Source organism: Ovis aries, chromosome 3, assembly GCF_016772045.2.
Source record: "Ovis aries strain OAR_USU_Benz2616 breed Rambouillet chromosome 3, ARS-UI_Ramb_v3.0, whole genome shotgun sequence".
NCBI lineage: Eukaryota > Metazoa > Chordata > Mammalia > Artiodactyla > Bovidae > Ovis > Ovis aries.
The window spans coordinates 164,325,219-164,342,551 of record NC_056056.1 but is presented as its reverse complement, the minus strand read 5'-3'; the positions used below and the strand labels follow the sequence as shown (position 1 = coordinate 164,342,551).

At 39.2% G+C, this 17,333-nt stretch overlaps 1 pseudogene; it reads right to left on the bottom strand.

Moving 5' to 3' along the window:
* Window positions 1–5,228: 5,228 nt before the first annotated feature.
* Window positions 5,229–7,373, bottom strand: LOC114113783 (olfactory receptor 6C2-like; annotated as a pseudogene).
* Between the last annotated feature and the right edge of the window lie 9,960 nt (window positions 7,374–17,333).

The window sequence follows — 17,333 nt, the reverse complement described above, 5'->3', positions numbered from 1 at the left end:
TTCCCTTTTCTCCACACCCTCTCCAGCATTTATTGCTTGCAGGTTTTGGATCGCAGCCATTCTGACTGGTGTGAAGTGGTACCTCATTGTGGTTTTGATTTGCATTTCTCTAATAATGAGTGATGTTGAGCATCTTTTCATGTGTTTGTTAGCCATCCGTATGTCTTCTTTGGAGAAATGTCTATTTAGTTCTTTGGCCCATTTTTTGACTGGGTCGTTTATTTTTCTGGAATTGAGCTGCATAAGTTGCTTGTATATTTTTGAGATTACTTGTTTGTCAGTTGCTTCATTTGCTATTATTTTCTCCCATTCAGAAGGCTGTCTTTTCACCTTGCTTATATTTTCCTTTGTTGTGCAGAAGCTTTTAATATTAATTAGATCCCATTTGTTTATTTTTGCTTTTATTTGCAGAATTCTGGGAGGTGGATCATAGAGGATCCTGCTGTGATTTATGTCTGAGAGTGTTTTGCCTATGTTCTCCTCTAGGAGTTTTATAGTTTCTGATCTTACATTTAGATCTTTAATCCATTTTGAGTTTATTTTTGTGTTATGCAGCTTTTATTATGTTGAGGTATGTTCCTTCTATTCCTGCTTTCTGGAGAGTTTTTATCATAAATGGATGTTGAATTTTGTCAAAGGCCTTCTCTGCATCTATTGAGACAATCATTTGGCTTTTATTTTTCAATTTGTTACTGTGGTGAATTACATTGATTGATTTGCAGATATTGAAGAGTCCTTGCATCCCTGGGATAAAGCCCACTTGGTCATGGTGTATGATCTTTTTAATGTGTTGTTGGATTCTAATTACTAGAATTTTGTTGAGGATTTTTACATCTCTGTTCATCAGTGATATTGGCGTGTAGTTTTCTTTCTTTGTAGCATCTTTGTCAGGTTTTGGTATTAGGGTGATGGTGGCCTCATAGAATGAGTTTGGAAGTTTCCCTTCCTCTGCAATTTTCTGGAAGAGTTTGAGGAGGATAGGTGTTAGCTCTTCTCGAAATTTTTGGTAGAATTCAGCTGTGAAGCCGTCTGGGCTTTTGTTTGCTGGATGATTTCTGATTGCAGTTTCAATTTCCGTGCTTGTGATGGGTCTGTTAAGATTTTCTATTTCTTCCTGGTTCAGTTTTGGAAAGATGTACTTTTCTAAGAGTTTGTCCATTTCTTTCACATTGTCCATCTTATTGGCATATAATTGCTGATAGTAGTCTTATGATCCTTTGTATTTCTGTGTTGTCTGTTGTGATCTCTCCATTTTCATTTCTATTTTTATTGATTTGATTTTTCTCTCTTTGTTTCTTGATGAGTCTGGCTAATGGTTTGTCAATTTTATTTATCCTTTCAAGGAACCAGCTTTTGGCTTTGTTGATTTTTGCTATGGTCTCTTTTGTTTCTTTTGCATTTATTTCTGCCCTAAGTTTTAAGATTTCTTTCCTTCTACTAACTCTGGGGTTCTCCATTTCTTCCTTTTCTAGTTGCTTTAGGTGTAGAGTTAGGTTATTTATTTGACTTTTTCCCTGTTTCTTGAGGTATGCCTGTATTGCTATGATCTTTCCTCCTAGCACTGCTTTTATAGTGTCCCACAGGTTTTGGGTTGGTGTGTTTTCATTTTGATTTGTTTCTATGCATATTTTGATTTCTTTTTTTGATTTCTTCTGTAATTTGTTGGTTATTCAGAAGGGTGTTGTTCAGCATCCATATGTTGGAATTTTTAATAGTTTTTCTCCTGTAATTGAGATCTAATCTTAATGCATTATGGTCAGAAAAGATGCTTGGAATGATTTCGATTTTTTTTGAATTTATCAAGTTTAGATTTATGGCCCAGGATGTGACCTATCCTGGAGAACGGTCCGTGAGCACTTGAGAAAAAGGTGAAATTCATTGTTTTGGGGTGAAATGTCCTATAGAAATCAATTAGGTCTAACTGGTCTATTTTATCATTTAAAGTTTGCGTTTCTTTGTTAATTTTCTGTTTAGTTGATCTGTCCATAGGTGTGAGTGCGGTATTGAAGTCTCCCACTATTATTGTGTTACTGTTAATTTCCCCTTTCATACTTGTTGGCATTTGTCTTACATATTGTGGTGCTCCTATGTTGGGTGCATATATATTTATAATTGTTATCTCTTCTTCTTGGATTGATCCTTTGATCATTATGTAGTGGCCTTCTTTGTCTCTTTTCACAGACTTTGTTTTAAAGTCTATTTTATCGGATACGAGTATTGCTACTCCTGCTTTCTTTTGGTCTCTATTTGCGTGGAATATCTTTTTCCAGCCCTTCACTTTCAGTCTGTATGTGTTCCTTTTTTTGAGGTGGGTCTCTTGTAAGCCGCATATATAGGGATCTTATTTTTGTATCCATTCAGCCAGTCTTTGCCTTTTGGTTGGGGAATTCAACCCTTTTACGTTTAAGGTAATTATTGATAAGTATGATCCTGTTGCCATATACTTTACTGGTTTGGGTTCAGGTTTATATGCTCTTTTTGTGTTTCCTGTCTAGAGAATATCCTTTAGCATTTGTTGGAGAGTTGGTTTGGTAGTGCTGAATTCTCTCAGCTTTTGCTTGTCTGTAAAGCTTTTGATTTCTCCTTCATATTTGAATGAAATCCTTGCTGGGTACAGTAATCTGGGCTGTAGGTTATTTTCTTTCATCACTTTAAGTATGTCTTGCCATTCCCTCCTGGCCTGAAGAGTTTCTATTGGAAGATCTGCAGTTATCCTTATAGGAATCCCCTTATGTGTTATTTGTTGTTTTTCCTTTGCTGCTTTTAATATTTGTTCTTTGTGTTTGATCTTTGTTCATTTGATTAATATGTGTCTTGGGGTGTTTCACCTTGGGTTTATCCTATTTGGAACTCTCTGTGTTTCTTGGACTTGGGTGATTATTTCCTTCCCCATTTTAGGGAAGTTTTCAACTATTATCTCCTCAAGGATTTTCTCATGGTCTTTCTTTCTGTCTTCCTCTTCTGGGACTCCTATAATTCGAATGTTGGAGTGTTTCATATTGTCCTGGAGGTCTCTGAGATTGTCCTCATTTCTTTAATTCGTTTTTCTTTTTTCCTCTCTGATTCATTTATTTCTACCATTCTATCTTCTATTTCACTAATCCTATCTTCTGCCTCCCTTATTCTACTATTTGTTGCCTCCAGAGTGTTTCTGATCTCATTTATTGTGTTATTCATTATATATTGACTCTTTCTTATTTCTTCTCGGTCCTTGTTAAACCTTTCTCGCATCTTCTCAATTCTTGTCTCCAGGCTATTTATCTGTGATTCCATTTTAATTTCAAGATTTTGGATCATTATCACTATCAATATTCGGAATTCTTTCTCAGGTAGATTCCCTATCTCTTCCTCTTTGGTTTGATTTGGTGGGCATTTCTCCTGTTCCTTTACCTGCTGAGTATTCCTCTGTCTCTTCATCTTGGTTATATTGCAGCGTTTGGGGTGGCCTTTCTATATTCTGGGAATTTGTGGAGTTCTCTTTATTATGGAGCTTCCTCACTGTAGGTGGCATTGTATCAGTGGCTTGTCAAGGTTTCCTGGTTAGGGAGGCTTGTGTTGGAGTTCTTGTGGGTGAAGCTGGATTTCTTCTCTCTGGAGTGCAATGGAGTGACCAGTAATGTGTTATGAGACGTCAGTGGTTTTGGAGTAACTTTGAGCTGCCTGTATATTGAAGCTCAGGGGTGTGTTCCTGTGTTGCTGGAGAATTTGCATGGTATGTCTTGCTCTGGAACTTGTTGGCCCTTGGGTGGTGCTTGGTTTCAGTGTAGGTATGGAGACTTTTGATGAGCTCCTATTGATTTATGTTCCCTGGATTCAGGAGTTCTCTGATGTTCTCAGGCTTTGGACTTAAGCCTCCTGCTTCTGGTTTTCAGTTTTATTTTTACAGTAGCCTCTAGACTTCTCCATTTATACAGCGCTGATGATAAAACATCTAGGTTAAAGATGAAAAATTTCTCCACATTGAGGGACACCCAGAGAGGTTCACTGTTTTTGAAGATGATGATCTGCTTTTCTGGGTGCCTGATGTCCTCTGCCAGCATTCAGAAGTTGTGTTGTGGAATTTACTCAGCGTTGAAATGTTGTTTTGATGAATTTGTGAGGGAGAAAGTGGTCTCCCCGTCCTATTTCTCCGCCATCTTAAGACGCAGGAGGAGAAGGGGACGACAGAGGATGAGATGGCTTGGTGGCATCCTCAACTCGATGGATGTGAGTTTGAATGAATTCCGGCAGTTGGTGAGGGACAGGGAGCCCTGGCATGCTGCAATTCATGGGGTCGCAAAGAGTTGGACACGCCCTCTAATTCTTCCATTTTTTAGAATTCAGATCATTGTGAAACTCCCATTGATATATATTTATTTCCTGTTTGTTGTTTCATTATTTTAATTAGCCTGGAATACCTATTTGGACAAATTTATTTTTAATACATGTTTATTGTTTTTGACTTCTGTTTTATTTGATTCTTAGATTTATGGTCTTAATTTTTATAACTGTATTTTAGAGTACTATTAGTAAAATTAGCATTATTATTACCTAATGTATCTTCTGTGTATCTTATATACTTTAAATATTATTACTTTACTACTTCTCTTAGATCATTGAAGAAAAGACTAGGTCAGAAGTGGAGACAAGTTTAATTACTTGGAAGTATATTTTATAGTTTCACAATAACAGAAAACACCATGTATGAGTTTGGTTTGACAGAAGTTTGATTAAGATGAGATTCAGTTCAGTTCAGTTCAGTCGCTCAGTTGTGTCCAACTCTTTGCGACCCCATGAATTGCAGCATGCCAGGGCTCCCTGTCCCTCACCAACTGCTGGAGTTCATTCAAACTCACATCCATCGAGTCAATGATGCCATCCAGCCATGTCACCCTCTGTCGTCCCCTTCTCCTCCTGCCCGTAATCCCTCCCAGCATCAGAGACTTTTCCAAGGAGTCACCTCTTTGCATGAGGTGGCCAAAATACTGGAGTTTCAGCTTTAGCATCATTCCTTCCAAAGAAATCCCAGGGCTGATCTCCTTCAGAATGGACTGGTTGGATCTCCTTGCAGTCCAAGGGACTTTCAAGAGTCTTCTCCAACACCACAGTTCAAAAGCATCAATTCTTCGGTGCTCAGCCTTCTTCACAGTCCAACTCCCACATGCATAGGATGCAGTATAAAATGTCTTTGAGAAGGATAAAGTGATGAAATTATAGGTATAAAGCAATGAAATAATTAGAAGCTGTAGTTAAATATTTAGAAGATTTTCATTTTCCTCTGATTGATGACAACTGGATTCTTTTGAGAGAAATGTAATCCTCTTTATGGAGTTATTGAAAGCTTGCTTCACTTGCTTACTCCTCAGGGTGTAGTTGAAGGGGATCAACAAAGGGGCCACAGCAGTGGTGGGCACTGAGACACCTTTATTTATGGCCATCTCTTCTTTTGCCGAGGGTTTGACATAGATGAAGATACAGATTCCATAGGTGATGGAAACTACAATCATGTGGGATGAGCAGGTAGAAAAGGCCTTTTTCCTGTGCTGGACTGAGGGAAACCTCAGAATTGTCCTAATGATGTATGTGTAGGACAGAAATACACACACTAGGGTGGTAATGAGGGCAAATACAGCCACAAGGATAACCATTTGTTCTATTACCCATGTATCTGAGCATGAGATCTTTAGGAAGGGACCTGCATTACATCTAAAATGATCAATGGCATTGGAATCATGGAATTCCAGTTGGAGACCCAAGCTAAGGGTGGGACAATGATCATCAAACCTGAAACCCAACAGCTGAGGATTAAGAAGGTGCAGACTATTGTTCATGATGGTCATGTAATGTGGGAGTTTACAGATGGCCACATAGTGGTCATAGTACATTAGTACATAGTACATAGGCTGCCAGCAGAAAAAATTCTGTTGCTCCAAACAGAATAATAAAAACATTTGACTTGTTCAAGCATTGTAGGTGATGATACTGTCCCCAGCTGATATACTGTACAGAAACCTAGGAATACAGACAGTGGTAAATGAGACTTCCAAGAAGGAAAAATTTCTGAGGAAGAAGTACATAGGAGTTTTAAGATGGGAGTCTACCAGTGTGAGGGTGATAATCATCAAGTTCCCTGTTACACTCAAGAGGCAAGTGAGAAATAGAAAGATGAAAAGCAGGATTTGCAGTTTTGGGTCATTTGTCAGTCCCAGAAGGATGAAAGTTGTTATTGCTCTGTGGTTTTTAACCACTGAGTTTTGAAATCTATCCAATTGACAAGTGAAAATCAAAGAGATTTTATGAGGAGGTTGGTATATGAATTCTGTAGCAAAACACTTTGCAGTTACAGCTAAACAAACCAGTCTATATTTACTTATCCCATCACATCAGTCTACATTTCTTTATGCCTTCACATTGGTCTACATTTAGTTAGCCCTTCACATTATAATTAGGATCATCACTGTTCTGATGGTCTTTCTGAATTTACAAGTGTGAGAGTGGATTTTTCCTTTAGGATCTATGTTATTATCAAACCAACTTTTTCTCAGATCATTGCCCCTCAAAATTTACAAACGTTTTGTTAATTCATGACATGGACTAAATTTACAAAAAGATAGGGAAAAAAGATGACACTACTTCTTTTTTTTTATTCTTTTTTTGTCTTTTATTTTTACTTTATTTTACTTTACAATACTGTATGGTTTTGCCATACATTGACATGAATCCCCATGGGTGTACATGCGTTCCCAAACATGAACCCCCGTCCCCCCTCCCTCCCCATAACATCTCTCTGGGTCAAGGATGATACTACTTCATGTGTATTTAACCTTTTTTTATCCAAGACAAACCTTGGATATGGGAATATCCAGACGATGAAGATGAATTCTCTTCAACTGTCAGTTTCCAAGGATTCTTTAAAGAGTAAGATGTGTTTCTCCTGGAAAACAAAGAAGAAAAATGACAAAACACAAGCCTGGATCATGACACTTTGCTCTGTCCATTTATTCTTTTCTACTTGTTTTCCTATTCTTAATTCATAGTTGGTTTCAAGCACTACTATTTTATCTGTTGGAGAAGGAAATGGCAACTCACTTGAGCATTCTTTCCTGGAGAATCCCATGGACAGAAGAGTCTGCTGGGCTACTGTCCTTGGAGTCGCAAAGAGTTGGACATGACTACGTGACTGAACACTCATTTTATCTGTAGTGTGAAGAAAGATTGTGTTATTTGCAAAAGAAATATGCTCATGTGCATTCATGTTAGTTTTCAGATAATTGGCTGTGGCTCCTGAAGCTCTGAAGTGACATCTTTTTAAATATCATCAAAATTATTCTTCCATGCTCTGCCTATTTTCAATGCCTTTGACAAGATATTAGTGTCTTGTCTTCTCACCTCATCCCTGCTCAGTTTATGCTTTAAGCTTCTTCAACCTGGCCTTCATTCCAATGACCCCTTGCTCTTCTAACACCTATAAAACTTTTATTACATTTGAAATCAATGGTGCAGTTTTGTAGCTGTTTTACCTGGAGTCAAATGTTCTTTAATTAAATTTCAGTCATTTTTCACATGTCAAAATACTAACCAATATATGATCATGGGCAAGCAACTGGGGACCCAGGTAGTCATTTTTCAAAGAGATCCCATACCATCATTCTGATTTTTTTAAGTTTGAATCTTTTTTCACACAAACATGAGTTTGAGCAAACTCTGAGAGATAGTGAAAGACAGGAAAGCCTGGTGTGCTACAGTTCATGGGGGTCACAAATATTCGGACATGACTTATCAACTGAGCAGTAACAATTTGGTAGGTAGGTAGGTAGGTTTTGTTTCCAGAATTGGACATGACTTAGTGGCTGAACAACAACAAAGCCTTCTGAATATACAAAGATAGACTAGTATCCATATATATATTTGCACTTATGACACACACAACTTTTTTGTAAATGTGTTGTTATTTTTAGGGTAGATGACTCCTCTGTGAATTTTTAAATTTTTTAAATTGTAGCAAATCTCCAAAAGTGTTCCCACTATAGTTATTGAAAAAAATCTGCCTGTAAGTGGACCCACACAGTTCAAAATCTCATTATTCAGGAGTCAACTGAACAATATTAGTGGTATATTAGTGCTGGATTGGTTTCTTTTGTACTGATTCTCTAGTTCAGTTCAGTTCAGTCACTCAGTCCTGTCTGACTCTTTGTGATCCCATGAATCTCAGCACACCAGGCCTCCCTGTCCATCATCAACTGCCGGAGTTCACTCAGACTCACGTCCATCGAGCCGGTGATGCCATCCAGCCATCTCATCCTCTGTCGTCCCCTTCTCCTCCTGCCCACAATCCCTCCCAGCATCAGAGTCTTTTCCAATGAGTCAACTCTTTGCATGAGGTGGCCAAAGTACTGGAGTTTCAGCTTTAGCATCATTCCTTCCAAAGAAATCCCAGGGCTGATCTCCTTCAGAATGGACTGGTTGGATCTCCTTGCAGTCCAAGGGACTCACAAAAGTCTTCTCCAACACCACAGTTCAAAAGCATCAATTCTTCGGCGCTCAGCCTTCTTCACAGTCCAACTCTCACATCCACACATGACCAGTGGAAACACCATAGCCTTGACTAGACAGATCTTAGTAGGAAAAGTAATGTCTCTGCTTTTGAATATGCTGTCTAAGTTAGTCATAACTTTTCTCCCAAAGAGTAAGCGTCTTTTAATGTCATGGCTGCAGTCACCATCTGCAGTGATTTTGGAGCCCCCCAAAATAAAGTCTGACACAGTTTCCACTGTTTCCACATCCCATGAAGTGATGGGACCAGATGCCATGATCTTCGTTTTCTGAATGTTGAGCTTTAAGCCAACTTTTTCACTCTCCTCTTTCACTTTCATCAAGAGGCTTTTTAGTTCCTCTTCACTTTCTGCCATAAGGGTGGTGTCATCTGCATATCTGAGGTTATTGATATTTCTCCCGACAATCTTGATTCCAGCTTGTGCTTCTTCCAGTCCAGCGTTTCTCATGATGTACTCTGCATAGAAGTTAAATAAGCCGGGTGACAATATACAGCCTTGATGTACTCCTTTTCCTATTTAGAACCAGTCTGTTGTTCCATGTCCAGTTCTAACTGTTGCTCCCTGACCTGCATACAGATTTCTCAAGAGGCAGGTTAGGTGATCTGGTATTCCCATCTCTCCCAGAATTTTTCACAGTTTATTGTGATTCACACAGTCAAAGGCTTTGACATAGTCAATAAAGCAGAAATAGATGTTTTTCTGGAACTCTCTTGCTTTTTCCATGATCCAGCGGATGTTGGCTATTTGATCTCTGGTTCCTCTGCCTTTTCTAAAACCAGCTTGAACATCAGGAAGTTCACGGTTCATGTATTGCTGAAGCCTGGCTTGGAGAGTTTTGAGCATTGCTTTGCTAGTATGTGAGATGAGTCCAACTGTGCAGTAGTTTGAGCATTCTTTGGCATTGCCTTTCTTTGAGACTGGAATGAAAACTGACCTTCTCCAGCGCTGTGGCCACTGCCGAGTTTTCCACATTTGCTGGTATATTGAGTGCAGCACTTTCATAGCATCATCTTTCAGCATTTGAAATAGCTCAACTGGAATTCCATCACCTCCACTAGCTTTGTTCATAGTGATGCTTTCTAAGGCCCGCTTGACTTCACATTCCAGGATGTCTGGCTCTAGGTGAGTGATCACACCATCGTGATTATCTGGGTCGTGAAGATCTTTTTATTACAGTTCTTCTGTGTATTCTTGCCACCTCTTCTTTATATCATCTGGTTCTGTTAGGTCCACACCATTTCTGTCCTTTATCGAGCCCATCTTTGCATGAAATATTCCCTTGGTATCTCTAACTTTCTTGAAGAGATCTGTAGTCTTTCCCATTCTGTTATTTTCCTGTATTTCTTTGCACTGATCGCTGAAGAAGGCTTTCTTATCTCTTCTTTCTATTCTCTGGAACTCTGCATTCAGATGCTTATATCTTTTCTTTTCTCATTGGCTTTTCACCTCTCTTCTTTTCACAGGTAATTGTAAGGGTTCCCCAGACAGCCATTTTGCTTTTTTGCATTTGTTTTCCGTGGGAATGGTCTTGATCCCTGTCTCTTGTACAATGTCATGAACCTCATTCCATAGTTCATTAGGCACTCTATCTATCAGATCTAGGCCCTTAAATCTATTTCTCACTTCACTGTATAATCATAAGGGATTTGATTTAGGTCATACCTGAATGGTCTAGCAGTTTCCCCTACTTTCTTCAATTTAAGTCTGAATTTGGCAATAAGTAGTTCATGATCTGAGCCACAGTCAGCTCCTGGTCTTGTTGACTGTATAGAGCTTCTCCATCTATGGCTGCAAAGAATATAATCAATCTGATTTCGGTGTTGACCAGCTGGTGATGTCCATGTGTAGAGTCTTCTCTTGTGTTGTTGGAAGAGGGTGTGTGCTATGACCAGTGCATTTTCTTGGCAAAACTCTATTAGTCTTTGCCCTGCTTCATCCACATTCCAAGGCCAAATTTGCCTGTTACTCCAGGTGTTTCTTGACTTCGTACTTTTGCATTCCAGTCCCCTATAATGAAAAGGACATTTTTTGGGGTGTTAGTTCTAAAAGGTCTTGTAGGTCTTCATAAAACCATTCAGCTTCAGCTTCTTCAGCATTACTGGTTAGGGCGTAGATTTGGATTCATAGACTGATTCTCTATTAGAAGCCAAATATAGAAAGGATTTTCTATTACCCCTGGGAGGTGGGAGTACTGTTGAGTTTTTAAAATATAGTAAAATCTCAAGAGTTTGGAATCAGACACACTCGAAAAAGAACTCTGACTTATATAGAGATCATAACGATATTCAGCAAATTATCAACTTCATAGTTATTATTAAATGGTTACTCATACTGCAAAATAGTTTCCTGCTCCATTTTCACAGCCACTGATCTCATTGTCTCATGAACCGACTATGACTAAATCACAGATATACAGTCAATATTGTTTATCTTACTAGAGAAGCAATATTATTTGGAAAGGAGAACAAAATGTTAATTCTAATTGTCTTCAGTTCAGTTCAGTCCAACTCAGTAGTGTCCAACTCTTTGCGACCCCATGGACTGCAGCACTCCAGGCTTCCCTGTCCATCACCAACTCCTGGAGCTTGTTCAAACTCATGTTCATTGAGTTGGTGATGCCATCCAAACATCTCATCTTCATCACCCCCTTCTCCTCCTGCCTTCAGTCTTTCCCAACATCAGGATATTTTCCAGTGAGTCAGTTCTTCACATCAGGTGGCCAAAGTATTGGAGCTTCAGCTTCAACATGTTCTTCCAATGAATATTTAGGACTCATTTCCTTGAGGCTTGACTGTTTTGATCTCCTTGCAGTTCAAGGGACTCTCAGGAGTATTTTCCAACACCATAGTTCAAAAGCATCAATTCTTTGGTGTTCAGCTTTCTTTATGGTCCAACTCTCACATCCATACATGACTAGTGGAAAAACCATGGCTTTGACTATCTGGACCTTTGTTGAAAAAGTAATTTCTCTGTTTTTTAATATGTTGTCTAGGTTTGGCATAGCTTTTCTTCCAAGGAGTGATCATCTTTTAATTTCATGGCTCTAGTTACCATCTGGAGTGATTTTGGAGCCCCCCCTCCAATAAATATCTCACTGTTTCCATTGTTTCCCCATCTATTTGCCATGAAGCGATGGGATGCCATGGTCTTTTTTTTTGAATGTTGAGTTTTAAGACAGTTTTCCACTGATTGTCTCAATGGCAAAATTTACCTAATATTTGACCTGTAGTTTGTTTTTTAATTTTTCCTATTTTCTAAGATGAATCTTTATCCAAACTTTAAATTTAATAAACTTTTGTACTTCTTCCTCTTCAGAAATACAATATTGCTTTTAATCATCTTTTCCATCTTCATATTCTATTAAATAAGTGTGAATATATCTTCTCATTTTTCAGAAGACAAGAATCTTGTCATTATCCTAATTTATACTGGTCTTATCCTTTCATAAACCTTCCCACAAATGAAAGGGCAAAGGTGATGTTTGTCTTAATGGCCTCTTTTCTCCAAGCTCGCCACCTAAAAGCCCAGCCTCTCTCTGCCTGACTTCTCAAGGTGTACTTGTCTGTGTATTGATGGTATTGTAAGGTAAGCCTTGACTGTTGACTTTTCTTTCCATATATGCAGGTGCCTGACTTATGCTTTGACAGTCAGGGCATCCACTTCAAAGAAGGCTTCAATAAACACATTTCCAGTCACCAGACTAGGTAAAGATCCAGGCCAACGTTACCCTCCACCCCTCCTGTCAGGCTCCTTTGTTCTAGAGAGCTTGAAAGTGAAGTGAAAGTGTTAGTTGCTCAATCTTGTCCAACTCTTTGTGACCCCCATGGACTGTAGCCTGCCAGGCTCCTCTGTCCATGGGATTCTCCAGGAAATAATTCAGGAGTGGGTAGCCATTCCCTTCTCCAGGGCATCTTCCCCACCCAGGGATTGAACCTGGGTCTCCTGGATTGCAGGCAGTTTCTTTACTGTCTGAATAACTGATCATTTGGTTCTCTTGTTGTTGTTGTTGTTTTTCTCTTCCCAGACTTTAAAATTCCTCACCTGTGTCTTAAGTTCACCATTAAAGAGTATGCCCTTGAGACTCTAGTCCTGATCTTGGACCCCAATAGAAGAAGAATACCTAGTCTCCTCTCTCCCTTTTCCATTTCTCTTCCCATCACCTCAGTGTGTGGCAGCAAGTGTGCCACATGCTTTCCAGGATCTGTAAGAAATACATATTTTTAAAGTTTTCTGATGGTTATGGCTAAAGGGAGTCTTGTAATCATAAGAGCCACAGGTCCAGTCTTATCCATAGGCTGAGATCTGTGCAAACCATGCCTGGACTCCTACACTCTGAAATTCTCCTGAATTTACTCTTCTTATATAATGAAGCAACACCGAACTTTTCTGTCACCCCTGCCTCCCACTGAAGCATGTCCACTTACTTCTATGTCATCAGTTGCTTCCACCTGGCTATTGGGAAATCTGAGACAGCCTATTTTAAATAGAAATATTCCATCCAGGGTCTACTATATGTCAAGCACAGAGCTAGGTTCTGTATTATATACCTCATTCAACTTACACTAGAATTCTCTAGCTATTTATTAATGTGCTACCCTCTTCTTCCATGAAAATTTGCATTTAACTACATTGTTTTATGTGTGTTACTCTGAATAGGATTCATCAAGGAGGTTCACAATATAGATTTCTCTTCTCAGAGAGACCTAAAAGTTTTTAACCAGGTAGTGGGGTGGAGAGGTTAGGTGCCCATGAAAAAAATAAAAATTAGACTATTTTGGTATGATGATCAAGAGTTTTATATGCATATTAATGCTTGAGATACACCCATACAATTAAGGAAGTGTGTTGCCTTACTTGGACATCATCACTTACATCTACACTTCCCTTCCAATCAGGCTGCCCTTGATATCACATGCAATCACTTATTATATCTATATACATTATAATTTCAGATACACATGAAAGAGGAGAAGGCAGCTTCTTCCCCTGTATTATGAGTTTTATTTTGTTGATATTATCTGTGACAATTATATATATTTTTCAGCAAGAAGAAAAAGGTCTATTTCTGTTCTGGTACTAATTATTTATAATGACAGGAAAATTTGTCACATCTGAAAACAGTCTCTGGGTTCCTGTTGTTTCTCCATCATTGAATTAAATAGTCTCTCCCTGGAGACATCGATTAGTTGGTTAAATGTACAATTTTTCACGCCATTGGTTTTAAAATATTTCCCACAATTGACATGAACCTCTGCATCTGGAAAAACTAAGTCCTCTCTTCCTTTGGACATGTGCCTTATAAAATCCCTTGAGGTACATATGGCAAGGCCAACCTTAAATGAATCATCACAGGAAAATGGACATTCATGCAGAGAACCTAATGAAAAACTCTGAAAAGGGAAATGTACAGATCTGGCGCAACTAAGATGAAGACACTAACAAAGCTAATGTCCAACATCATTTAGTGACAGCCTAGCAATTAAATTAAGACTTTTCAAAACATCGATATGTAATGGAAACTGTTTCCTTTGGTGACCCTTCCACCCCCTAAAGGAGTAGTCTCTTTTTGAGCCTCTCATAGCGATCAATAGCTTGTACAAGAAGAGAAAAAGAATGTTCTTTGTTTTCAAACTCTGTGAGATTTTTCCTATCTCTTCAGTCCATTTTTGCTATGTGATTCCTATTTTGCCTTTGTTAGGTAAAATCAATTTATTCACAGTTTCTCTTTTAAGCAAATAAGACAGCATACTAATAGTTCATGGTACCTTATTCTTTGACTTGTCCTTGATTGTGGTTTCTCTAAGAATTAATTTTCTCTTAACTACTTCAAGATGGCAAAAGGCCATACATAATAAGTAGAATAAGCTGTGAAGTAACTAAAATCTGTTATCCCTGAGGTCGTCTTTTTCTAATACTTCTCCTTCTGAATGCACACCACGCCAAAATTGTTAGTGAAATACTCTCCTTAACCTTGTTTTATCCTCTGCAGTGCCTCATAAACAGCAAAAAGCTTATCTCTTTGCTGAGTCATCAAATTACTGTCTGTTGAGTAAGTTAGATATTTAGGGCTTCCCAGGTTGCTCTCTTGCCTGCAAAATCCCATGGACGGAGGAGCCTGGTGGGCTGCAGTCCATGGGGTCGCTATGGGTCGGGCATGACTGAGCGACTTCACTTTCACTTTTCACTTTCATACATTGGAGACGGAAATGGCAACCCACTCCAGTATTCTTGCCTGGAGAATCCCAGGGACAGGGGAGCCTGGTGGGCTGCAGTCTATGGGGTCACACAGAGTCGGACACGACTGAAGCAACTTAGCAGCAGCAGCAGCAGGAGGAGGTGGCTCTAGCGGTAAACAACATGCCTGCCAGTTCAGGAGACATAAGAGACTAGGGTTTGATCCCTGGGTTGGAAAGATCCCCTGTAGAAGGGCATGGCAACTCACTCCAGTATTCTTGCCTGGAGAATCTCCAAGCACAGAAGAGCCTGGCAGACTACAGTCCATAGGGTCACCTAGAGTCTGACACAACTGAAGCGACTTAGCCTGCATGAAATAGACGCTGAGGAAAAATTAAAATATTTCTGCTTAAATTTTTCATCATAAAATAAGTCTAGAATTTAGATTAACAATTTACAAAATGTTAACATTTTAAGCAGTGTAATATTCTTTTGGGGTATAAATTCCAGGGATTTGAAAGGAGTTTTTCTGTGTATTCTTGAATTAAACTGCATGGGTGCCAACTTCTCAGTGTAAAAATATAGCCCTGGTTATGACCTGAATTTTACAAAGTACTGTTGGATAATTCATACTATGTCTATTACAAGTTTCCATATTACAAACTGAAAAAGTTTAAGTACATCATACAAGAAAATAACGGCACATATTTCTTTCTCTTATCTCTCAAAAGAGACAATAGTTCTCCTAGCTTCCTTATGGTACTTATTCATTTGACAATTTTTCCTGGCTTCATCTGGCAGCTCCTTACTGTGTTTGCCTGTGTGTGATAAAGGAGATGCACCTCTGCACTGGTCTCACAGGATCTTTCAGTTCAGTTCAGTTCAGTCACTCAGTCATGTCTGAGTCTTTTGACCCCATGGACTACAGCATGCCAGGCCTCCCTGTCCATCACCAACTCCCGGAGTTTACTCAAACTCGTGTCCATTGACTTGGTGATGCCATCCAACCATCTCATCCTCTGTCGTCCCCTTCTCCTCCTACCTTCAATCTTTCCCAGCATCAAGGTCTGTTCCAATGAGTCAGTTCTTCCCATCAGGTGGCCAAAGTATTGGAATTTCAGCTTCAACATCAGTCCTTCCAATGAACATTCAGGACTGATCTTTAGGATGGACTGGTTGGAGCTCCTTGCAGTCCAAGGGACTCTCAAGAGTCTTCTCCAACACCACAGTTCAAAAGCATCAATTCTTCAGCATTCAGCTTTCTTTATAGGCCAACTCTCACATCCAACATGACTACTGGAAAAATCATAGCCTTGACTAGATGAACCTTTGTCAGCAAAGTAATGTCTCTGCTTTTTAACATAATGTCTAGATTGGTCATACTTACTTACTTACTGACATACATACTTACTCCTTTTCTTTCAAGGAGTAAGCATCTTTTATTTCATGCCTGCAGTCACCATCTGCAGTGATTTTGGAGCCCAAGAAAATAAAGTCTGCCACTGTTTTGCCATGAAGTGATGGAACCAGATGCCATGATCTTAGTTTTCTGAATGTTGAGCTTTAAGCCAACTTTTTCACTCTCCTCTTTCACTTTCATCAAGAAGCTCTTTAGTTTTTCTTCACTTTCTGCCATAAGAGTGGTGTCATCTGCATATCTGAGGTTATTGACATTTCTCCCGGCAATCTTGATTCCAGCTTGTGTTTCTTCCAGCCCCGTGTTTCTCATGATGTACTCTGTTTATAAGTTAAATAAGCCGGGTGACAATATCCAGCCTTGACGTACTCCTTTTCCTATTTAGAACCAGCCTGTCGTTCCATGTCCAGTTCTAATTGTTTCTCCCTGACCTGAATACCAATTTCTCAAAAGGCAGATCAGGTGGTCTGGTATTCCCATCTCTTTCAGAATTTTCCGCAGTTTATTGTGATCCACACAGTCAAAGGTTATGGCATAGTCCATAAAGCAGAAATAGTTGTTTTTCTGGGACTCTTTTGCTTTTTCGATGATCCAGTGGATGTTGGCAATTTGATCTCTGGTTCCTCTGCCTTTTCTAAAACCAGCTTGAACATCTGGAAGTTCACGGTTCACCTATTGATGAAGGCTGACTTGGAGAATTTTGAGCATTACTTTACTAGCATGTGAGATGAGTGCAATTGTGTGGTAGTTTGAGCATTCTTTGGCATTGCCTTTCTTTGGGATTGGAATGAAAACTGACCTTTTCCAGTCCTGTGGCCACTGCTGAGTTTTCCAAATTTGCTGGCATATTGAATGCAGCACTTTCACATCATCATCTTCCAGAACTTGAAACAGCTCAATGGGAATTCCATTACCTCCACTAGCTTTGTTCATAGTGATGCTTTCTAAGGCCCAGTTGATTTCACATTCCAGGATGTCTGGCTCTAGGTGAGTGATCACACCGTCATGATCATCTGGGTCATGAAGATCTTTTTGTACAGTTCTTCTGAGTATTCTCACCACCTCTTCTTAATATCTTCTGCTTCTGTTAGGTCCCTACCATTTCTGTCCTTTATTGAGCCCATCTTTGCATGAAATGTTCCCTTGGTATCTCTGATTTTCTTGAAAAGATCTCAAGTCTTTCCCATTCTGTTCTTTTCCTCTATTTC